The sequence below is a fragment of the Protopterus annectens genome, chromosome 12.part0 (genome assembly GCF_019279795.1).
Source record: "Protopterus annectens isolate FY-2018-M chromosome 12.part0, PAN1.0, whole genome shotgun sequence".
NCBI lineage: Eukaryota > Metazoa > Chordata > Ceratodontiformes > Protopteridae > Protopterus > Protopterus annectens.
In genome coordinates this window covers 128,441,131-128,466,778 of record NC_056746.1, presented here as the reverse complement: position 1 = coordinate 128,466,778, position 25,648 = coordinate 128,441,131, and positions in this window count along the sequence as shown.

Here is a 25,648-nt window from a genome sequence, read left to right as displayed (position 1 = left end):
ACTACACTGAATAAAATGTTACTTTTTCTTGTTTTGCCATCAGTTATGGAAGTTCATCTGCCATGATGCACTGATGTCTTCTTTCAGCGTGTCACTCTCTCTGCAACTTTCTTTTGGAATCCAGTCCACTGTAAACAGAGTTCCACAAGAAACACAAAATATAGTATTTATCATAAATAAAATTAGAAATTCCTCATAATTGAGTGGTGATGACTTAGGAGCACATTTCTCTAAAGTGGTAGAATCTGACAAGCATGCAAGGAGTCTGCCAAGAAAAATCTTGATGAGTGGATGGGAAATAGGAAATACACCCCGGGGATCACTTCTGTGTCTCTGCTCGACAGTGGTTCAGGAAAATAACTTTCTTGGGTGGCGTAAGCCAGGGTACCCTGTTAGCTAGGCTTACATAGGCCCTTGGTCCGATAGTCTAATACCTACCTATGAACCTAAGTCTACATAGTAATCCCACACTCAGACAGTAAAGGACAGAAAACAAGCACAGAACAGATTATTGTGTTAGTCACAGAAGTGAGCTGCTGTCTTTCTTTTTTGTTTTTTTTGCTCCAGTTTTTCTATGACCTTAAGCTGACTATAACCTGTTTGGCTGGAGCAGTTTTCCTTCTATTGTCCCCAGTATTATCCCCAAAACTGCATTAGTGGCAGGTTAGGATGAGGAAGTGGAATAGAGCAGCCAGCAGCATCACATACATTGTCCTGCATGCCAGAAGGTGTGTTTGTACCCTCTACTAGATTCAGCTACTGATGTCACATGGATCAATGCATATAATGTCATCATTTAGCTCCAGCACCTTCTTCAGTGCTGAAATGCTAACAGGAATCTACCTTGTGATTATGGCACTATCCCCATTACAAAGAAGGTTGGGAGGGTGGCCTAATGGTTAAGGTGTTTGCCTTACAAACTCAAGGTACAGGGTTTGAGTCTCACAAGGGATAATTGACTAGCTTAAAATGGCTTGCAAGGCAGTTAGCCTAGTACTAATCTATGAACCTATATTGCAGTCAGAAAACCTTCTTCCCTCCATGAGAGGGCAAGCCACCCAAACTGCTCCTTCCCATACTGGACTCAAGTTGTATGGGTCATAGTCAGGGCTCTGTCCTTCTGTAGCATGGAAGAGCTGCCCATGTTCTGATTTTATCCATGCTAAGCATGAAATAGTTTCAGCAGCTTATAACTTATCTTGTTGTAGGAGAAAGTACTTCCTTCATTATCTGTGTTCTTATCTTAGTATGTCTTTGAAAGAAAAAATAATCAGCCTAACAAAGAAAAAACATCAAATGCAGACAAATTTTGAAATTGTGTAATCCCCTTTACATCTTCTTAACTAAAGCAGTTTAAACAACCTTATAGAAAATAATAAATACAGCAAACAGCACATAAAATGCTATACATTGCATGGAAACAAAAATAATCAGATTCTGTGCATGCTCAATGAAGCATATACCTAGCTCTTCAACACTCAGAGATTAAGGAAACTATTTATGTACAGTCTTTTGTCAAGGTTTTTAATAACCCCAGCATTTCTTCTTAGTCATTTTACTGTTATATGGTGAAAGCATGCATAAATAATAAACTGTTATGACTTTTTAATTTTTTTTTTAAGCCAGTCCTTGAGGAATAGAAACGTTATAGCTTTGTCACTGCGTCACATTCGTCTTTTTTTTCTTTTTCACATTAGTTTTACTATGTTTTGGCAATCTTGTAATTTAATTGTTTTCAAACAAGTTGCTTTTTTGGGGTTGTCCAGTGAGGAGGTAGGGCTCCTAGATTCATATGTTGTTACTAAACTTATGGTCACAAAGCCACCAAGACACTTGGCTAATTCATCTCAGCAGTAACATAAGTATACTAACTTCTCCCGGTTAAAAAAATAACATTACTATAAACACTTGGTATATACAGACAATTACCCATCCAGAGGGTGCATAAAAGACTTTATTTGAGACCTGAGTTAAATATGAAGGCAGAGGTATTGATGGTAAGTTGTTCTTATTTATAATTTCATTTGAAGTTAAATCAAAACTGGGCTGAATTTGAAAAAAATGTATTGTAGACATAACCTCCTAGTTAATTATTTTACTTTAGATTTGAGAAATATAAAAAGAAAAACTCTATATGCATTTGTCCAGACCTGAGTAGTGAACTTTCAAATAATTAACAACCTGTTCATTCTTCTAATGTTTAACTACAGCACATTAAACTGAATATTTATAACCATAACATAAAGAGGTATAATTGCAGATTCAGAGTATGTTTCGGATATTGTGAGGTAATTGAATTAGGAATAACACCAACGCTTGTCATATAAACATCCTACAAACTCTTTAAGGAGATATTATGCTTTAAAGAACTAGATTTAAGGGTAAAATTAATATTATCTGGTGATAAAGACAAAATGATTTTCAAGATAAAGTTTAACCCAAATTTAAGCTGGATCAATATAGATAGATACATAGATACCTACATAGATATAGATGCATATAGATAGATATACATATATCAATACATATATATATATATATATATATATATGTGTGTGTGTGTGTGTGTGTGTGTGTATGTGTGTATGCATGTATGGGTCTACTTTTCCTCACCAAAGTTTTTCTCATTATTTTAATAATTTTTTTCTTAAATTTGTATATGATCAAAGTTCCAAGGAATGCCAGGTTTATGTATATGGCACAGAAGAGTTAGGCTATGAACTATTAACAAGCTGATTCCTGTGGTACAGGGTTTGATTCTGTCATCCTTGATTGCCCTAGGGTGCAATCCTGAATAAGTCACTTAACCAGAAAGTGCTCTTGGGCAATTGGGAAACTGGCTAGTCTCCTGGCCTGCATTTCTAGTAACTACCTATGAATTAAAGAGTTTGCAGATGAATGGTATTTTTAATTGGGCAGAAATGAGTTTTACTCACTTGAGTGGTAAGTGCAGAGAATGTCTGAAAGCTTGATGATATAATCTTGCCAAGGAAAGAAAAACTCTGGAAATAAATCTAAACATTTGCATAACAGGTTGGCATCTGTAAGCAATACCATACTGCTTTTGATGCATGCGATCAGAAAGTTAAGAAAGTGTCAATTTTCTGGTAAGAGCTTGTTTAAATAGTCACATGATTAAGTAGAAGAAAATTGCACAATCCATCTTGTTTTCATTTAATATGTTGTCTGCATTACTCCTAAATCCATGTGGGAAGTAATTATTTGCTTCTGGAATAATGCTGCTAGGTGTTCAGTAGCATGGTGTTTTCTTAAAGAAAACAGATTTTTAAATGAAAGTGAACACTGAAGCTTAGCAGTGTAAAACAGGGTTGTCATTGATTATTTTATTCATTGTTTTAACACTATTTTTGCATGGTGAGTAGCCTATTTAGACCAAAATGTACATTTTGTTTGAGTTTCTGTAAACTTGAACAGCAATTGTTGGCTAACCCATTTTGAGAGGGATGGGATTTTGCCTGTTGTCTAGCTATTACACAATGATGGACTCAGTACTGTAATTGCACTTTTGAAATTAGCACTGATGGGGTGGGAGTGTGGGGGCTGTCACTAAGAAGATGATGTGCTTGGCATCAGAAACTCCACCCAGCTAGGTTATAAGAAAAATCTCTTGTGCACAGGCCAGCATATGTTTCACTGTCAGCTGATCTGATCAATTTGTTCATTTCCTCTTTCAAACCTGTCAATGACTGAGATGGTTCTCATTCTGGAGAAAGTACTGGGGACACTAAGGAGTAATTGATTCAGCACTGAGCATCTGATGCTCAGGGGGAAAGTTTCAAGAAGGTTAAAGAAGGAACTTCTGCAGACTTAAGGAAATGGCTTATGAAAGTAATGATTGCTGTTTACACCAGTTTTAACTGACAAATTATAGATATATTTTTTATGTAAATATTTGTATATTAACTCTTAGTGATTGCAAAATACTAACTCCAGCATGAACTGTAAAGTTTTACAAACATAGCTGTTTGTTTTGCTTTTTTAGATCACAATGTGTCTGAATTTACTTACATTATAAACATTTATTACATCCCAAGCAACTGTATTTAAACAATGATGTTTAACAATATATAATGTGAAAAATACTGAATTGTGCAGAGCTAAGAAAAGATTGTTAAAAGCAGGATATGATAAAGTATGACATGGGGAATGGGAGGGAAGGATGGTTATAGAAGATTATGATTGGGTCTCCAGTTGTAACTATATTATTACGTGTTTGAGACATGCATGTCAAGAAATTCACCTTTAGAGGAAAGCTTGAGAGGTGAATCTTGGTGTCCATGTTGCGAAGTTAGGATCTGAGTCCCAGTCGCAGTTCTTCATAGTGCATGGAGCTTTATCTTCTGCATGGTAATACTAGTTACGGAAGAAAATAAAAAAGTAATGGTCTGAATTCCATAAAGTTTGTGGAATACAAAGCATTACACTGTTATTAGTACTAAAGTTATGGATAAGAATGTAATATGTAAATGTGTCATAGTGAACTCAGAATATCGTGGTGCACAAAGGAGTATGTCAGTAGTAAGGCCACTCTGAACAGTACCCACATGTAATCTGTAAGTTACAAAAATCACTGTCAAAGCATGATGTAAATAAAAAAAGCTACAGAAAGAATCTCACGTCAAGCATCCAGATAGTCTTAAATACATAACTATAACAGAATCTCTCCAGTAAGCTTAAGGAGAATTGCACAATATCACCTTAACTTGGTTTTTATAAAACTATGCTAACCGTCACTTATGGATTACATCAGAATCAATTCATGTTTTATTAAAAAAAATTAATAAAGGGAAAGGGCAATTATGGCCACATCACCACAGCTACCATTAGCTAACAATTGATGGGTGACTTGTGAGGGGAACGTAGGTAATGTGTACACCCAAGGAAAGTGAGAGATCGAAAAGAAGATGTGGTGAAGAAGAAGAGCCCACGAGAGGGATGATAGCAAAGGAAAATCAGAGGGGAAGTCAAAGGGGCAGGGGCAAGTTTTTGGGGCTGGAAATTGGACCTATTTCTAATTTGTTTTAAGAATAGAAGGAGAGGCAAAGATAGGGAAAGAGGAGGACAAGGCCATCACAGCAGGTATACCCATAAAACAAGTATCACAACACATAACAGACAAAGTTTGGAAAAAACAGTAAGGACAGGTAAATTACACAAATGGCACACTGTACAACATAGGCAATAGAAAGTTGTCAAACAGGGTAAGGATGTATACTAGCCATGGTGAAATGGAGAAAAAAATATCTACTGATGCACTATGAAGGTACGACATGTTGCAAACCATGTGTCAGTCATCCCTGGATGTGTATGTGCAATGGTAGATTTGTGTTGTACGATAATAAATAAGAATCACAGTACAATTCTATAAATCATCCAGTATCCAAGTAATCTGTCTGCAGTTCAAGTGTAAGCCAAGCAAAATCACAGATGAGCAAATGCAGATATAAGTATGCTAGGTGACTCCAGTAGAGAACAGAACTGAATCTCTGAACATGCATATGAAAGACGAACAACCAAGTACAGTGCCAAATGGCAGTACTGCAGCAAAGCAGCAAAATGGCTGCTAAATACACAAGTAGATATACACAACCTAAACAAATGTGTGATGGAATGCATATATGTGACACACATAAACCATGTCAAAGGAAACACAGAGGTGAAGGTGTATTTGCATGACTATCAGTGGCCTAAATGGAACATAAATTAAAGCAATGTCAATACACATATAACACACCGATGACATGTAAGAATACTCACAAAAAATTAACACTATAGCTTAAAAAATACATCAGGTTGTGCACATGGATTTCAACAACATACACTGTTTAACACACAAGTAAAATGAGAACAAGGATGTATTGCAAACAGTAGCCAGTGACTTGTGTGCATGTCCTGCATCCATAAAATGGCTTACATTTTGCATATGTTCACCATTAACAACCTAATACATGACAATGATCAATAAATGCAACAAAGGCAAGCATATCTGCAAAATATAATACAGAAATATGAAGGTGGAAGTGAGGTGGAAAACCTGGGCTAACACTAAGGAAAAGCAGGAGAACAAGGTAAGTTTACACATTGCAAATGCATGTACACAACACAGTCCAAAATATATTTAAGAAAATGGCAAATGTATGTCACATGGGCAGATTGATTAGTAATGCCCACAAATATGAGCATGTACAAATATACAATTATGTGAAATCATGTAGCATCAATAGGCATAGGTAAGTAATCTCTGAATTTCAATCACATAACACATATCCTGTCATGCCATTGATGAATAATCAACCACTTGTAAGCATCATTACAGCACATCAGTGATAAGTCTGTGAATGCTCACATGTAAAAGGTGCAACTCTGTGTCAGTCTGAATCTGACTATGTGCAGACACATGTACAATCATCAGTAAATGTGTGCAACTATTGGCCTAAGATGTGAACTTATGTGAATAAATAATGGATGTATAAATGTAACATACAGAAAACACAGCACAATGTACTGTTACAGAATAAATTATCCTTACCACGCTGTAAACATTAATGCTACATTGGCATGTGATGCAGTCAGGAAAGGAGGACTACCTATAGGTATGACATACCTGTATATGACCTCACATGGCATCAGCATTGCCACCATATGGCACACAACACCACATCATGCCGGTGGGACAGCATGACAACTGCCATCCAAAACAAATGGGAAATGACATCTCCTTCTGTTGCGCACACATGATATGGCAATACACAAATACAAACCATAGCACAGTGGTAGTGCTGGAAGAAGGACAACATCTGTTGTCTGTCAGTTTTCCTCAGTAAAACACATGTTTACAGGCTAATTGTTGCAACACTAGCTGCAGGTTAACAGCCATAATGAATGGACAGATGAATGTGAGAGGAATGTGTAATGTGTTAATGTGTGTCATGCACACATTGAAACATAATTAAATGTCACATGACAGTAACACGTAAGCATGGCAGCTACATGGTATGCATACACAACAGCACGTATAGAGTCTAATCAATTATATGGCAATCAGCAAGTTGGCAGCATAAAACAATTGGAGCACACAGATAATACTTACTGACCTGAGGGAACAGGCTGATGAGGATGAGCCTCACAAATGGCCTTCTGGGCTATCTCCCTGAATGAGTCACATGTAGCCCATGCCACATCCTGGAAGATGTTCCCCATCTCGTCCTTCATATATGTTCAAAACACATCAATCGCAACCTCCCCAATATCATCTTGATAATTATCTCTCTTCTGATCCTGGCATTGTCTCCTGCAGTGTGCAGCAAGCATAATGGTGTGGGCAGGTGCTGGTCCAGCTTTCTTGTCATCATTGTTGTCATCACCAGAGGACTCTGACAGCTGCCTGGCATGTGCTCATCATCTGTGTCTGATTGATGATCATCCACAGATCCCATGCTTTGTCAAGATGAATTGCAAAACACAACAGAAATGAAAAGCAAATGTTTATCATGCTGCACATTCCCATGAAGATCATAGCTGACCTTAAAATGAAATCGATGGGCACACCTGCAATCTAACATACCCAATTAGCATCCCATCCACTCGTGAGTTCAGCAAATACAAATATGAGAATGATGGTGTAGAATCATACATTGACATTCTTATTTAAATCACATTTGAATTTGAAATGGTGCAAACTTTAGCAAGTATCAGAATTATAATCAACACATTTGTGGCAAGCGGATAGCTCCTAATGCACTCAGCACCTTCCTTATGTCACATTATATATACTTACGGACATGTCCAATAAAAAAACATGTTAGGGAGAATCTATCCTTCATCAATATCAGCAGTTCAATCAAGGCCGTACAATGGCATGCATAACATGGCTTACCAGTGGGAATCAGGACCTTACCTGAACATTTTGGAATATTGCCATCTTGAAGCATGGCATGCATACACAAAGCAAGCACAGGTAACATATCCTGACATTTGAATGGCATCATGCCCAACACTGCCTCATGCCTCATTAACATAACTGAAATTTGACAAAATAAAAGCCTGGGAACATCAAGGTAACATTATTATCGGGACCTGCACTGTCTAATAATTTTGTTTGTCCCAGTAAACTGTTTGTCTGAGTGTCTGTCAGCATATTATTATTGTCTTTCTTTTCTCTCTTGCATGTCTTCCCTAAGCAGACATGTTTGTCTGTGAATGTAAATTGTAATCTTGACATGTAATGAACAGCCACCAAGTGCCAATGTTAAAATGAAGACACTTTTGAGATGACAATATTAAGAAAACTAGACAAGCCATATAACAAAACTCTGAATCAGGCAACATGGTAATTGGCTGAACCCACATCAACATAATGAATACAACAGTAAAAAATACTTATAATGTTCAGTCATCGTAGCTTGTGACACATGACAATCTACTATATGTTGTTCAAACAGTTTGTATGTGTATAACTGTATGCATGACATACCTGCAATTATTAGCCTGAAAAAAGCAAACACCCTGATGATGCTTGCTGATTATGAAATGTTGCAAAGAAATGCCTACCTGCACAAGTGTCCACAAACACTAGATGCCAGTATGTTCTAACAAAACCACCCAAGCTGTTGTATGCAGATGCAATAAAAGTTTTGAACTGAAAGGCATGCCATACTCTGCAAATGACAACATGAACATTGACACAGCAGATGTCCATTCAGTACATGATAAGGCAGGTGATACATAGCAGATCAGTCACTGGGAAAGACATCCACACATGCAAGTATACTAACCCGTGCATTATTTACAGCAGCAAAAGTACTACAAACTTGTGGATGAATTATTCGCCTCAAAACATGTGTGACAGGTACATAAACTTGAGTGGGATTTTGGTTTTGGCCAGCATTTCAAAAACTATGTACAGAAAGCAAGGCTTGCTGCTAAACAATATTTCAACATAACTGGATTTGAATCAGACTGTTAATCACAGGTATATTGTGATTATTACACTTTCCTTACCAATGCATGATGGGTATTCAGGCACTCCAAGCAATATACATGAAAATATAAAAATACAGGCCTGTAACAAGGGTCAGATGCATTTTATTTAAAAAAAACATAAAAATTAAGCAACATACCTCACTCCCTCCAGTGATCCTCAAGCCTGTGCATCCACTCAATGCACAGGGCTCAATTCCGTGTCTGTTCATCCTCGACTAGAAAAGAAAAGAGCAACTATGAGTGATATAGTCCTGAAATAACAGGGATATACATTGCTCAGTTTAGGTTCTACATCTTTACTTCTGAAGAACATAAGATAATCAATACCCACATTTTGTAATGCTATATACTGGCTTTTATATCTTTGAGCATAGTTTGGGAAACATGAGATTCAAACCTGCAGCTATAACATACATCCAAACTCTACTATTGACCCCTGCTTGCCTAGCTGAGCCATCTTGACAAAGAAAATGTGTTGTAAATGGAGTGAAAGGACTTGGGGTTATGACATCTCCTGGCTAGGGGATGTGCTACTAATATGGATCATGGCTTAAGATTTAAAAAAATAAATACTTCTTGGGCATGTATGTAAATACTTAGCAAGAATGAATTCATGTCAGCACTGTGGTTACAACTATTAACAGCAATGGAAAGCCTTCATTCTTCAGACAGTGGGGCAGTGGGACAATGTCATGTTTGACATAATTTCTGATAACAGGGACATATGAGGTGCTGCACTTTGGGTCTATATTATGTCATCGAAAAATGTGTTCATAGAATACATTTTCATTGACCATTTTTCTCCCCATGGGAAAAAATTACTTGGCCAAACAAAAACAAAGCAAACTTTCAAACCCTAGAAAGTGGGGTCTTCACTCCCCTCAACTAAATATATCAACTCTGAGATCACACTACAGTGGCAAAAAGGGAAAATTCCTGAAGATGGCCAAGTGTTTTTTTCCCCTGGGAAAAAATTTGCTGAAGTGGCCATTCAGAGTTTAGTGTTTTTGCTGTATAGTGATCGTTGAAAATGTGTTGGATGAACATGTTTTTCGATGACATAATATAGAGCCCTGTAACTCAGGGACAGAGTAAGGTATGTGGGAGGATTACATTTAAAGATTTTCCTTGGCAAAGTGCGCATCAGATATTAAATGCATGCATCACTGTATCTTCCTGTTCTGCATTTGAACTGTAATTCTGACCATACGACTCCCTAAATAGATAAGGATGAGGTGGTTGTTGAAGTGAATTTAGTAATGAATGACAAAACAACACTTGATAGCACATTTGAAAATAGTACCATATTGCACAAAACTTTGTCAGATGTGTAATAGTTTGTAACGAGCTTTACTGATGTTAACAGACCATTATGGATTACAAGCAAATTCACAGGACTTCAACAAGTGATGGAGTTAGAACTGGATTTGTAGTTTTCTATGGATTTTATTGGGTGAATAATGGGGGGGGGGTGTATACTAAATAGTTGTTTATGATTGGTTTTATTGTGCACAGTTCTTGAACTTTATTGGATTCATTTCATGATACAGGATTCACAGTTTTCCATTTTTTTTATCTACGATTGGGTAGATTTCATGGGGGGGGGGTTTACAACAGTTTTTTTTTTTCCGCTGTTAGTATTGTATATGTCACTCAATGGTTCTGAGGATGTCATTATTGATGAAAGTGTTAAACCATGAATTTAACTTTGTGCAATAAAGGTTTGTATATGAGCTTTGGGCTACCTGGTCAATTTTATATTAGTTATTACTAGCTTTTTAATGTACCAGTTCCATTTTCACTTGGTTTTTATTGAAGTAATTGAGTTATTCATAACCATGCATAAAATAAACATTAGTGTCAATAAGCAGTTGTGTAGAGAAGAATATTGTAGTATGTGTAAACTAAACCAAAATAGCAATTTAATTGTATGTTTTCCCTATTTGGGCTGAGCTAACAGGTAGCATACATTTCTTTCTCAACAAACAGGAACTGCTTGCATTAATTCACATTCTTGATGACAGATGAATATAGAGCCTTCCAACACTTATTGATCATTATAATCTAAAGAACTAACAGTTATAAACAGAATGCTCACTTTATTAAGAGGAAGTACGTATATACGTTATTTATGAGTTACTATTCAGACAATCAAAGCTAAAGTAGGTGATATTGTCATACTATAATGGATAACTATAAAATGCGTAGTCATCAGTAGTCTAGGTGCAATAGGCATTAGTGATATATAAGTACAGTGGATGTGTGAAATTATGTTGTTATATGTTGGAAAACAGATGTACATCACCAAAGTTCCAAATTGTGTATATTATATTAAATAAATTAACAGCATGAGCATAGAACCCATAGCTATATGGAGAGCAGCTACTATGACTTCTTAATTATCCAGATGAGCTAATTGTCAGAACAGCTACTTAATGGTTATAAAAGTCATGTATTTGATATATTTGGGAATCCCTAAAACACCTCCAACTTGAGGAAGCAGTGTTATACTTTAACATCAAATTCTTAGAAATCCTAGATTACCATGCCCCTACTCGCTCTATTAGAAATAGGATTAAAACCACTCCATGGCTTACAAAGGAAACTAGGCATAACATTCTACTTGGAAATAAAATCTGGGCCAAATGGCAAACTACTAAAAACCCAACTGGTCATCAAAAATTTAGACAGCTGAGAAATGCTACTAAAAAATCAGTACTTTTAGAGAAAATAAACTTCTACTTTCAACTCCAGCAAACTCACCAACACAAACCGCAAAAGTTCTGGATAGGTATCAATAGACTCTTACATCCAGGTCATTCCAAAACACCAACCCCATCAGGCACCACCCAGAAGAATCCCAAGCAAATTGCTGATGCCTTTAATACCTTCTTTATGGAGTCTGTTCAATCTCTTGTTAATTCTCTGCCTCCTGTTAGCTCTAGCCTGCCTTCCTCCACTACTAGCTTACTTCCTTCATTTCATTTACAACCAATTCCAACATCCCTCATCTATATCCTTCTTCAAAAACTCGAACCATCCACCACCTCAGCTGACCGATTACCATCAGAATATCTGCAAATAGCTGCAAAAGTTATAGCCTATCCTATTCCTATCCTAATAAATAGAATCATAACTGAAGGAACCATCCCATCTATCTGCAAAATCTCCCATGTTATCCCACTGCATAAAGGTGGTAACTCAACTGAACTCTGAAACTTCTGTTTGATAGCCTTACTCTTGCCTTTAGCAAACATTATGGAAAAATGCATCCACCAACAACTATTAAACCACCTACTCCAAAATAACTTACTAGCTAACTGTCAGCATGGCTTTAGGCCATTCCACAGCACCACCACTGCCCTTTTATCCTTCTCTGACTGCATTAACAAAAATTGTAACAGCAATACTCTATCCTCTGCACTCTTTATCGACCTCTCAAAAGCCATTGATATGGTAAACCACCAGCTACTTATGAATATACTTAAATCCCTGTCACTAAATACACAGGCATTACAATGGTTTAAATCCTACTTAGAAAATAGGCAACAGGCTGTACTCTGGGATATTAATCTATCCACCCACCTTCCTATTACCCTTGGTGTCCCTCAAGGCTCTATATTGGGCCCTCTCCTATTCTCAATTTTTATCAATGATCTAAATGTAAAAATTCCTCAAGCTACCTGCATACGATATGCAGATGATTCCACATTAATATGCTCTGCTACTTCTTCATCTGAACTGCAGTCCGTCACCCAAAATGTGTTTAATATAGTAAAAAGCTGGTTCTTACAGCACTGCCTCCTCCTGAACCCCACACAAACAAAATTATTGCTCTTCACTCCTACACAAAAGTCCTCCCCAATAGACTTCACAGTTATATCTATTAATGACACTCTCATATGTCCTGACCCAACCACAAAACTCTTAGGTGTAATAATAGACCACAACCCTAACTTTGACAGTCACATTAACACTACAATAAAATCAGTTAACAGAAAACTAGGCTCCCTCTATAAGATTAAACCCTTCCTTACTCCAATAGCTAGAACTACTATTGCCCACACCCATTTTATCTCTCCTCCCCTCTGTGCCTCATCTATTTATACTAATCTGTCAAAAAACAACCTCAACAAACTGGCAACCTCCTATAATAGCATTGCCAGATTTGCCACTGGATCCCCATTTAGAACCCACCACTGCCATAATCTAAAACAGCTAGGATGGCTGGAGCTGCAAAATCAACTTCAGTTTCACCAACTTATTATCGCCCACAAGACCCTTTATCATCCTAGCAATACTCCAATACTTACTAGCCTTATCACCCCCTACAAAAATCTTACAACCCTTCGCTCAGCAAATACATTTCTTGTATCCATGCACAAATCCAACAATAAGGCTGGGGATTCACTGTTCTCCAACACTGTGGGGAAAACCTGACACCTACTTCCTACTGAACTCTCATCTCTTTCTTCAGCATTACTTTTCAAAAAGAAACAAAGTATACCTTAGAACTCACTGGCTATGCCACTGTTCTAACCCAGACTAACAATCCGCTCCTTGCTATGTGCACTTTATACTTATTTCACTATTCCTGCATTAAGTGTAGCTCTTTCATAAACCACAGAGAGTATGATCTGTTAGGCTAAACTAAAATCTGTATGAACTTAGTCTTTTTAAGGAACCACTATAGAGTATGAACTTGTATACCGAGCTATCAACTTTTTGAATGTGTCTCTTCGTTATAAATTATTTATTTATTTTAACTATGTTAAGTAGGGTTTACTATTGAAATGTCGAACGGCACTACATCTACTGTACTATAGTCGAACACGGAAGTTCGAAAATAGTAATGTCGACGACAAAAAAACAATCTAGGACTGTGTTTTAACATGGGTCGAGGTAGGGGAGATGTTTGTAGTTCTGAATAATACTGAACACCTACCTCGACCCATGTTAAAACCATTCCTAGATTGCTTTTTTGTCGTCAACATTACTATTTTCGAACTTCCGTGTTCGACTATAGTACAGTCAATGTAGTGCTATTCGACATTTCAATAGTAAACCGTTAAGTAGTAAAGATTACTAAGTTGCTATGTAAACAATGGCATTCTAGTCTTAAATTTGTACTGTACCTGAAGTTGCTATTATCTGTATAGTGGAGCTTATCTCTCCGGGCCTCTACTGAAAATGGACATATATCCAGTTGGACTAGCCCGGTCAACAAATGTAAAATAAAAATAAATAAATAAAATAAACAGCTATACATAGATTGTAACACTTACTTTAGGGATTCACTTTTTGTCTCTGCACCTCAGTGACCCTGTTCCAAAGCTCCTCTACATCACTCTGATGCAGGTTATCATAGTGGTGCCGAACCTTACTTCATTCTGCTAGATCCCCATGCATCATCCGTGCTCCCTTGCAGTCTAGTTCCAGATGTCGATCATCTCAAAGTTCCTTGGCCTGGCTCTCATCCGATACTTCACTCCATTGTAGATGGTCAGCAACTGTGTGGTCTCCTCCTTTGTCCAATTAGGTGCCAAGACATATTGCAGCCTTCTAGAAATAGCCATCTTGATACTCCAATGGAGAATGTAGTTGAAATGGGAAAATGCTCACTGAAATCCCACTCAATTGACAGGTAGCAATGGTCTGATCTGTAAATGTGTAAGAATCAATACTTAAAAGTAGAGCTTATGTCATGTTACCAGTTCATTGGAAGATAACTGGCACGTGTTACACATACTACCTTTTATTGATACCTGTTGGGTGATTGCACAGAACACCTGCCCATTATGCTGAGCTATTGGTTAATGTGTCGAATTTTGAGATGTTATGCAGAGGTATGCAAACAGGACTCCAAAACCTTGAATTTTAATGAACCTCATTAGTTATGTATGGTGCAAATAGTACTTAAAGATGGGTGGTCTCACTTTTAGTGACTCCTAAGTCATAGGTAGCCGATAAGGTAAACTACCACTTGCTAGCATTTCTGATTTGGGTAATATTACCTCTGTTAACATTGCTCATTCTCAAATGTATGTGTTTAGAGTAATTCTTATTGAAAATATGTGCTTTAAGACAAATGCTTTTAACCTAATAAAAGTTTTATCTTATTTACCTTTTATGCATATTGGTGCTGCCATCTGCATTAAGGGCATGCATTAATTTCCCATATGCAATTGTGTAGACAGATTTACATAGCAAAAATGAGCAGTACATGAAGACAGATTTACGGATCATCCATATGCCTTGCTGGTGTCTACATACATCCTGTGGTGTATGTAAAAAAAACTATGGATTCCACTAGTGCCCATATGTACTATATATTTTTGATGTTGCGGATTCTACTTCATCTATGGTTATTAACACAAGTCTTAAAATTACTGGCTGAGTATAGAAAAGGATCTGTACTGTCAGTGGCCTGCTTACTGATACTAAGGTTTTCCAGTGCTTTCTGTAAGTTGTCCAAATGACAATTTGTGTAGTATTTTAATGTGACATGCATGCAGATTCCTGTGACATGCTGCTGTTGTGTTTGGACTTCCATATAACAGATATGTAGTGTAAAGGGTTTGAATGCCACTGATAGCCTTTACAGATATCACAAGTTACGTTGAATTTACAACTGTTATGTATGCAGACACTGGTGTTACTTTTTGTATGACACATTAGTATTTGCCAGAGTCAGTGTTTCATAGACTTTTTCATTGCACAGGAATGCATATTGTTTATGGTGCTATATGCTGCCCACATAATCATCTGTGTAACTTGGCCCTTACAGGAATATAATCGTGCATATCATTGTCATTCAGATGGCAAACAGACTTAGGGGTTGACAATTTCTCTCCACAGGAAAATTACATCATACTAAATGCTCTGTGACAACATGGACAGAGACACCTTAGATGTTTATGGAATAAAGTATGGAGGAATGAAGTGTGGCCCAACATCACCAACATAATTATTGTGGTTGGAGATCACAACAGATCCCATGAAGACTGTCAATGATCCTGTGCTGACATGATCCTTTGTGCAGCCTACAGGTTATGACAGTATGAGAGATCAAGGGATGCCTCCATTGATGAACCACTATTGATCCCCCTGATGAAATCAAAGTATTTCTTGGCTCCCTGCATACAACAAGTGAGGAGCAATTGATATCCAGAGATGGGATAGAAGCAAGTGTTCCAGGCCAAACATAAATGTCTTACTTTCCATGATATGGATGACTGTAGAGTAAATCATTGCAAATTGCTGTTGCATGCATTAATATTCACAGGTCGATCTACTTCTGGAAAACACCAGGGAAGGGCAAGTGATTGTCTCCATACTGTTACTGTGACCACTACCTGATATTTCCTTAGCCTCATGTCATTATAATGCTGCTCACTGTCATATTGATATTTCCCTAACATTGTACACTACTAGTACATGAGTTGGAGCCCAAGCTGTGCAGGTACAAATACAGACAGACCAGGTATATTACTGTAACAGGTTCATAGTTTGCAGCAATTTGTAGTAAACGTGTGATACATGACATTAATGTCATTGTTTTTTGACACAAGGGCATCTGGCCAACAGGTGCAATGTCCAGCATGGGAGTATTTGCAGCTCCTGCTACTGTGTTGCACATCTCATACTGTCAATATTCTGTTGCCTGCAAACATGAATGCATTGTCTTTTTCTTTACTTTCCCACTGCAGGACCTATGGCACAACACAGAAACTCACACCACTGCAGGACCCATGGCACAACACACAAACTCACACCACTGCAGGACCCATGGCACAACACACAAGCTCACACCACTGCAGGACCCATGGCACAACACACAAACTCACACCACTGCAGGGCCCATGGCACAACACACAAACTCACACCACTGCAGGACCCATGACACAACAGACAAACTCACACCACTGCAGGACCCATGGCACAACACACAAATGCACACCACTGCAGGACCCATGGCACAACACACAAACTCACACCACTGCAGGACCCATGGCACAACATACAAACTCACACCACTGCAGGACCCATGGCACAACACACAAACTCACACCACTGCAGGACCCATGGCACAACACACAAACTCACACCACTGCAGGATCCATGGCACAACACACAAACTCACAGCAGTGAGAGTTTGTCAGTGTTATTCTATCACCTGTCTTTCATACAAGTTATTGCTGTTACTTCTGTTGTTGTCCTCCATTAATACTATTAATAGTATAGACTGCATCATCATCATCATCATCATCATCAAGTGTACAAAGAAGTAGCATGTCGATGAAAAACCAACTGCATGTTTTAATGCTGTTTGAATACTTCATGCTGGCAATCATGTGATAAATAATGCTAACTTGTTTCCCTACAATAGTTGAAGTTCATCCTTCTGCTAACATACTGTCTTCCCTAGAGAACATGTCAGGTATGTGTTATGGTTATATTCCTCACATATGTCATGTATGTTGGATATGTAACATACTTGTCAACTCCTTGTTATGCAGTTTCCATGATCCGTATGCAGACAAGACCTAATGGTAAGTCATTATTATCTGTAGCACTGTAGTGAGATATATGTGTCATATGTCTTTAAAGACATCCAGCATGTGATTTTAAGTACAGTGTCCTAATGTGTGTCATCAGTCTTTTCTTTTAGCACATCAACTGCCTTTATCCTCCATTAGCCCATCCACTGATCCCCATGTGAGATCTGATGTGTCTCAGTATGGTAACATGGCTCCTGGCACACAGGACGCTGACATGGTGATACAGACCAACTTAGACTGTGACAGTCATGTCGATACAGCTGTAGCCTCAGATGTGGAGGGTAACTTGTCTGGCCATTCTGGCAATGCGGGGACATGGGATGGTGAGCTGGATGAGACCAGTGAACAACAGACCCAAGTTGAGATTGTTGCTGGTGTTGACGGTTCCCCACAATGCACTGACATTGGCCATCGTAGTAGACATAAGCATGCAGATAGTGTGCATAGCCAGGCATCAGAAGGTGTCTACCTACTCCTACAGACAAATGAGTTTTCCCAGCAATGTCATGGATCTAACATCCATGCACTTGCCCATGCAGATGGATGTGCTGCATGAAGGACAGGAAAACAGGCGTGGTAAGGTAATGCTGTCATTGGCTGCTCAGAATGAAAGTATGTTATCTGTGTCATGGCCAGTAGAGTTCATGGGCTCTACAGAACTACAGCAGTTCTGTAGTACAGGTAGGGTTCTGCTTGCCCTGAGTGTGCTTAGCCAATTGCCACATGGAAAACACAGGCCCCCTATCAGCAGAACCAGCCTTGTCCATCAAGCTTCAGTGTCTGTGCTCCAACGTGCATGGACCGCTGGTCCATCTGCCAAGTGTTTCTGTATGTGGTAGGGGCAAAGTAGTAAACTGCAGTCTGAGACATCCGCATGTGTGACCTAGACTGCGTTAGAATAACATAGTTTATTCAGTCTTTCCTGTAATGTCATTATCATCTCATGTCAATGATGATTACTGTGCAGAACACTGACAGTGTGATTTGTCTATGTTCATTGATATCGGATGCCACATGAGTCTAAAAGTTTTATTAGCCTTAGCTGACTCCATTGTACAGTGATATGTTTGGCTTGGGCTATTAAAAGTTCTGCATCAACTCCTGCATTATTTACCTGTTTGCAGCTTATTGAAGTGGAGAAATAGGAATGTGTTGCACTGAAGTGTGTCCCTTATCGTCTGCCATACGCTGATACAACAATCAGTGTTTGTACACATACCTGTGTTAGTACTGCCCCGAGATGATGATTCCTGCTGTGACAGATTTGTATATGATCATAGTGATATATGTTATGAATATGGTATTATGTCTGATGCTCATTGTGTACATCTACTGGGTAACTGCCAATAGATGCAATCCATGCTGTTGTGGTGTGGTAACACCAGAACATCCATGTTTAATCTTTGTACTCATGTACATGTGGCTTGTCATGACTCAGAGTTGTGGGTCAGATGCTACAGTGTTGCCTGGGCCTGCACGTGTGGCCACATCCTATGTTGCCTACACCTGTGACTTTTACCACCTATGTCCTCCTACTTCTCCTGTAATACTTGTTAAATGTCATCATCAGACCTCCGGTGCTCTTGGGGTAGTTCACCCACACCTGCAGCTGGAAGACCATCATGTGCTTTATTCAGCGTGTTGTGAAGCATGGCACACACTGTTATCATGTGTGCTGCCTTCTCAGGTGTGTATTGCAGTGCACCCCCAAATGTGTCCAGACATCGGAACTTAGGCTTCAGTATACCAAACATATGCTCTATGGCCTTTCTGGTTGTTGTGTGCACTCTATTGTAGGTCTCCTCTGTAGGGTTGAATGGTTCTTAGTATGAATGGCTCAAGTGGATAACCACAGTCACCTGTTGTGGGGAGTTAACACACATCTGTTCAATATGGATATTGTTAGCAGGGGTATCCTTTGCTTACATCCTAGTTGGGTTCCTGTGCTTAACCAGTAGCAGTCCTTCAGATATTTCTCCTTGCTGGAATGCAGCTCTTTGGCCACTTTCCCTCCAAATGGCAGCATCATGGACAATTCCAGGGCATGTTGCCATGATGTTTGTTATGCTGCCTTCTGCTGCATACACAACCTGGCAGTTTAGGGATGGCCACCCCCCTCTGTTCTGCTTCAGGATGTAGAGGTGCCTTGATCAGTATGTGTGTGCTATCTATTGCACCAAGTACAAGGGGGAAGTGTGCAATGCTGTAAAAGTGGTGAATTGCAGTTCTCCACTCCATGGGGTGGATGAAAAGTGGATGTACTCATCCACATTGCTGCCAGGAATTTTGAAGGGATACATCTGGCAGCTGTCTATGACACACTCACAGCATCTCTCATGTGTGACTGTCCCACATGCAAGTACACCCAGGCAGAGACACACATTGGTTTCAAGAGGGATGGAGTTTCCTCGCAGGGTACACACAGCCATATGTGGGGCACACATGTTACAGACAGCCTGTACCAGTTGTCTCTCTATCAGGTATCCATTGATTATTTGCTGACCTGACAGCTGGTTTAGTTGCAGCCTTGTTCTTGCTATAACTGGCTGCCTTCTAGGCCACACAGCCTCATTTGTGGCTTGTATCACTGCAGCCTGTTGCAGTTCATTAACTGCAGGTTGCATTTTTTTTTCTTTTTTCTAGTATTATTATGGAATATGGCAGAATCCATAGCAGTAACTTCCATTCTTTGTGGGCCATTTGGCATACACCAATGATTTTGGAAATAGAGTCAGCATTGCAGTTTGTCCCATTTAAGTTGTGTTAGGCATGCCCAATGTGTTTTGGAATTATCCTACTCTGAATAGCTAAGTACTCGGAGTGCTTTCAGCACGTTTTCTGTAATCACATCTCCAGCTGGTGCGCTGAAGTCATCCTTCAGTATGCTGCACTACATGCAAATACCTACAGAATCCAGACCCTTACATCAGAGAAGTGATTAAGGAAAAGTTAGGGACAGATTACTGTCATGGACAGCAAGCAGAAATAAAGCTGTTTTAATTTCTGATGCAGTCATTTACCAGTCGGTACTGTCAGGTATTATTACCAGCATGAGAACGGAGCTTAACAGTGGTTATGGGGGATGCTTAATAATTGTTAAGATCAGGTCTAGTACTATAAAAGCACTGAACTAGTTTGTCTTTTTCCTACTATTGGAGTGTAATCATTGCATTCCATGCATTAAAAATGTATTAATATACCATAGATGTGGGTGAGAGCTATGGTTTAAAATATTATAAGGAAATACTGTTTTGTTATATAGACGGTGTGTTTGTTTCTTGTTTTTGTCTTTTTATTATTTATATTGCTAATGTTGCTATGTCTTGAAAGAGGGGAGCAAGAATATTTACCCTCCTCCTCTTACTTGGCATATGTGGGCAGTAATATAAGCTTTTTCAAAGTTACTTATTTATGTTTCAGGCACTATCTGGGAAAGAATCTAGCATGACTGTCATTAGACTTAATTGGACTATACTGACTGTTAAAAATCAGAGATTTTAATATAGCAATAAACTGCTTCACAGCAAATGGTGCTTAGGTTGGATTACTGGTTGGGGTGCCTTCTGTGTGGAGTCTGGATGTCTTTCCTATGTTAGTGTGGGTTTTCCCACATTCCAAAGACATGCAGTAGGTGGATTGTATGCTATAAATTGGCCATAAGTTTGAATGTGCATGTATAAATGTGGTATGGCAGAACAATTGTGGTGCAGCTAGCCACGGGGTGGTGTGAACATTGACTCTAGACGCTGGTCACTGTTCATGTGACACCCCAATCCCATGTGCAAAAATGTGAAAAAGGGGATTATCTATGTATGCATAGAAAATCCTCCAAGCTGTATTTAATGATGTGCTACAATATCTATTAGTCTGATTGTGGCTTCTATTCTCCCATGATTCTATGTAGTTGCTATGAGATTTCCTTATATTATTTATTGTTCAAAATAAATAAATAGGGTCAAAAGATATATATATATATATATATATATATATATATATATATATATATATATATATATTGCTGTATAGTTGTAGCATTGAGTCTGAAACTTTTTATTACAACAGAACAATGGACTATCCAAAGAGAAATGAATTTATACTGGAATGTAAAGCAGTACAAATTATATAATAGAACAAATTAAGTACACATTTCAAGTTAATGCATCATTGCTATTCTAGTTTATGCTGTATATCAGTGATACAATTACTGTGCACATGAATTAATTGTAATGATAAGGTCAAAAACCACTCAAGCAGTAATAGTAGCTGCACTGACAAGTATGCTAGCAATGATGCCCAGCAGGGCCGGAGGTGTGTGTTACTGTGTAAATAATTCCACTAGGATGTGTTATGAAGCCCAAAGCCACAGGTTGAGGGCCACTTCTGGAATGGCATTGTTTACACAGTAACACACACCCTGGAGGACACTACTGGACTTAGAGAATGGGCTGTCTATAAAATTCTTCGTGTTTTACTTACTTATTTTCTTTTGTTACTTTAGTATATAATGGTGCTCGAGGAATCATTTTACATCCAAAATGTAACATTTTACAATGTATAGGGAGTGTACTATGTGCATCCAACATAGTCAACCCTCCATCACCGTCCTCAATACTAGCCCAGCAACAAGATAAGTCCCAGTTCTTATCAATTACTGAATGGAGTAGTATGTTATCATACTTGTATGTATGATATGGATGCAAGCATGCAAGGGAATTGGGTGACTGAATGGGATAGCAGCAGACAGCTATATGGGACAGCAGGAAATTCATAACAGATACTCATGTCAACATACTAGGCAGCATTACAGAAGGTGACGATCCCAACTGCAATACATGTGATGGCCCAAATAAATGTGGGTGTCAATAGGTCACACACATGGATGTCAATGAGGGTCACATACCCACCACCAGCCTCACCCAGCAGGACAGGTGTAGATGTGGGAAGAAATAACCAGGGAATTGTTATGGCTAGGCTTCTATAGGCCCTAGGGCCAATAGCCTAGTACCAGCCTATAAACCTATGAACCTATGACCATAAAGAAAGGCCAGGCTAAGGCCCCCAAATGATGGCAATGGTGAACAGCCCCCCACCAGACGTACACAGACATACTACAGCAGGTCTGGCATTTACATTCTATTTCCGAAGGGTAAGAAGTCTGAAACAGAAGTTTATCCCATTAAGATCTAACATGTGTACTCTACTGACATGCCTCCTTTCTGCATGATAGATCACAATACAATATGAAATGGAAGCCAAAAGAGTAACTGAAATACCAGTACAGTCATTGCAAATGTTTAAAGTCTGCAGGTGTGCACCCCTCCCCCCTAAAATCCCACAGAGAAATGCAGTAAAAGATGGCTTGCAGCACTCTCAAATGGTCTACAGTCCTCTGACAAAGGCCTATGCCTCACCGATAATGCCAATGTACAGAATGTCAGGGGGGGGTCCCAACTAACAACCTAACATAGTAAACAGAAAATAAATCCAAGGCCATGTTGACAAATGCCAGTAGCATGCCTTCCCATGTCCTACTGCAAGGACTGTGGACCAGACCATAAATACTACTGGGATAAAGGCCCTACTATAGGGATACCACTGAGATATTGCTTGCATAATGTTAGGAAGAGGAGAGAATAGCAGAGGGGTGTGTAGAAGCATGGATGTCATGGAGTGTGTGAAGTTTGAAACTCTAATGTCTGCCCATACTACTCCCTGACTGCAAACCTGTGAATGAATAGCCACAAAACTGCTTGTAAGCCACAATGTGAAGGTAAACTGAACAGATATATGAGTCATGCATCTGGATAACCTGGGTGTATCTGCACAGATGAGAGCTATGGCCCCAGCAGGATATGGCCATTCCTTGAATTTGAGAAAAGCACAATGAGGGGAACCCCAGACAGCATAGTAACAAGGTGCTGCACCATTTACACAGAACCAGCAGTCTATTGGCTGTAGCTACCCCTCCACAATGGCAGATGTGTGCCAGAATGTGTAGTTTATATGCCTCAGAATATTGGTCTCAACTTCATTCATCTTGTATTTCCCTGGTAAATAACTGTGAGCAACGAAAGATAACTGACAGTAGTTGATGACATGATACATCACAGTGTAAAACAGTACATATGTCAGAAAATCTATGTTACAACCAAACATGTCACATAAGCAGCACAGACAGCAATAGTTACAGCATCCTCCATATTGGCACCCTATCTACAGATATCCTGCAGAGTTTGCTAGGTGTAGCTGTAGCACACAAAACCCCAAACTGGAGTCCAACCCTCCCTGGAATGGATGCACACACTCAATATAGAAGGTCATACTGGGTAAGGGCATGCTCCTACACTTAAGAAAAATGAAGCCAGTGTCTCACAACACAGCGGACTACAGATATTGGTTATTCGTAGCTGTCTGTGCACACACACCAAATTGTACACCATTGATACTTCACACACATACACACACACACACACACACACACACACACACACACACACACACACACACACACACAAACACACTGGATAGGAATACTCACACATAGCTAAAACCAATATAATATAATATGTCAAACATACACACATAGAGATGTGGGGAAGAGAAAGGCAGACAGCGAAAGAGAGAATCCCATTATGAAGGCTTTCCCATCCAGTACACATTCCATTGGCCTATATCACATGATGTGCTGATGTCATTCACTGTAGAAATACCTTTTGTTAGCCCTCAGCCCTATAGTCTCAGTGGTGCCTGTGATAACTGTGTAACACTACAGTACAAATAAGTATCCATGTATCAGTTGTAACTTCAGTCCTGTCAAATGTAAAGTTTTGTGTGTGTGTGTGTGTGTGTGTGTGTGTGTGTGTGTGTGTGTGTGTGTGTGTGTGTGTGTGTGTGTGTGTGTGTGTGTGTGTGTGTGTGTGTGCGTGGTTGAGGCCATTCACACTCACTAATCTTCCCTTACCCCTCCTTCAGCACTGCTGCTAATGTCACTCACCTTCAAAGATATATTTGGACAGCTCTCCAACATATAAGCTCTGTGCTGCTTGTGATAATTGCTTAATACTGTAGTGTAGCAAACTATTTAGGTAGGAGTTCTAATCCTGGTCCTAGCAACTGTGAAGATGTGTTTGTGTGAGAAAGTGTGTGTGCCTTTGTAAAGACCTGATTTTGTGGTCATTCACACTTACTACACTTCCCATACCCCTCCTTTAACACTGCTGCTGATGTCACTCACCTTAAGAGGTATGTTTGGAGAATGCTCTAACTATAATCTCTGTGGTGTGTGTGATAAATGTGCAACAATGTAGTAGCAATGACTACATAGATAGGGTTTTGAATCTCATTACTGGCAAGTGTTTGTGTGTGTGCGTACATATGTCTACATATATATGTCCGAACTTTAAAGATTTTGGCCACATTTACACACAGTACACTTCCCAGTGCCTGACTTTAGCAGTCCTGCAGATATAATTCACCTTAGAAGTACCTGTTAGCAACCCTAAACCATGTAAGGTCAGTGGTGAGTGTGGTAAATGTGTAACATAATGGTCTGCAAATATAGTAAGACAGAGGTTTGAACCTCACTCTTGGTAAATGTCAATGTGTGTGTAGAGTATGATATTTTGTGAAATCTCTCACCCAATACATCACCCAATGCCAGTATTTACAAGGGCTGGTGGCCCTAACTAGAGGTAGCCAGGTGCACAACATGCCCTCTCCCTCATGTCTAGCCATTCATGTCCAGTTTCTATGCCCCATCTCCAACCTTCCTTCCTTTAATTAAAATAAATAAATAAATAAATAAATAAGAATTTCTACTTATAAACCGCAGCAGACACTTGCTAGAGTTGCCTGCAGAGAGTGTTACAGTGCTCAGAATTTAGAAAAAAAAAGTTTTTTATAACTTATAAACTGTAGCAAACAGTCACTACAGTTTAGACCACACATGGAGAGTCATAGTGCTTGTTTTTGACTGCAAATGCAATACTGGCCTTTAAAAACCACTATTGTATTAGATACCGGGATCAGCAGGCTGCATACCCCAACACTTTGCACCTGGGGTAATTGCCCCTCTCACCCCAGCT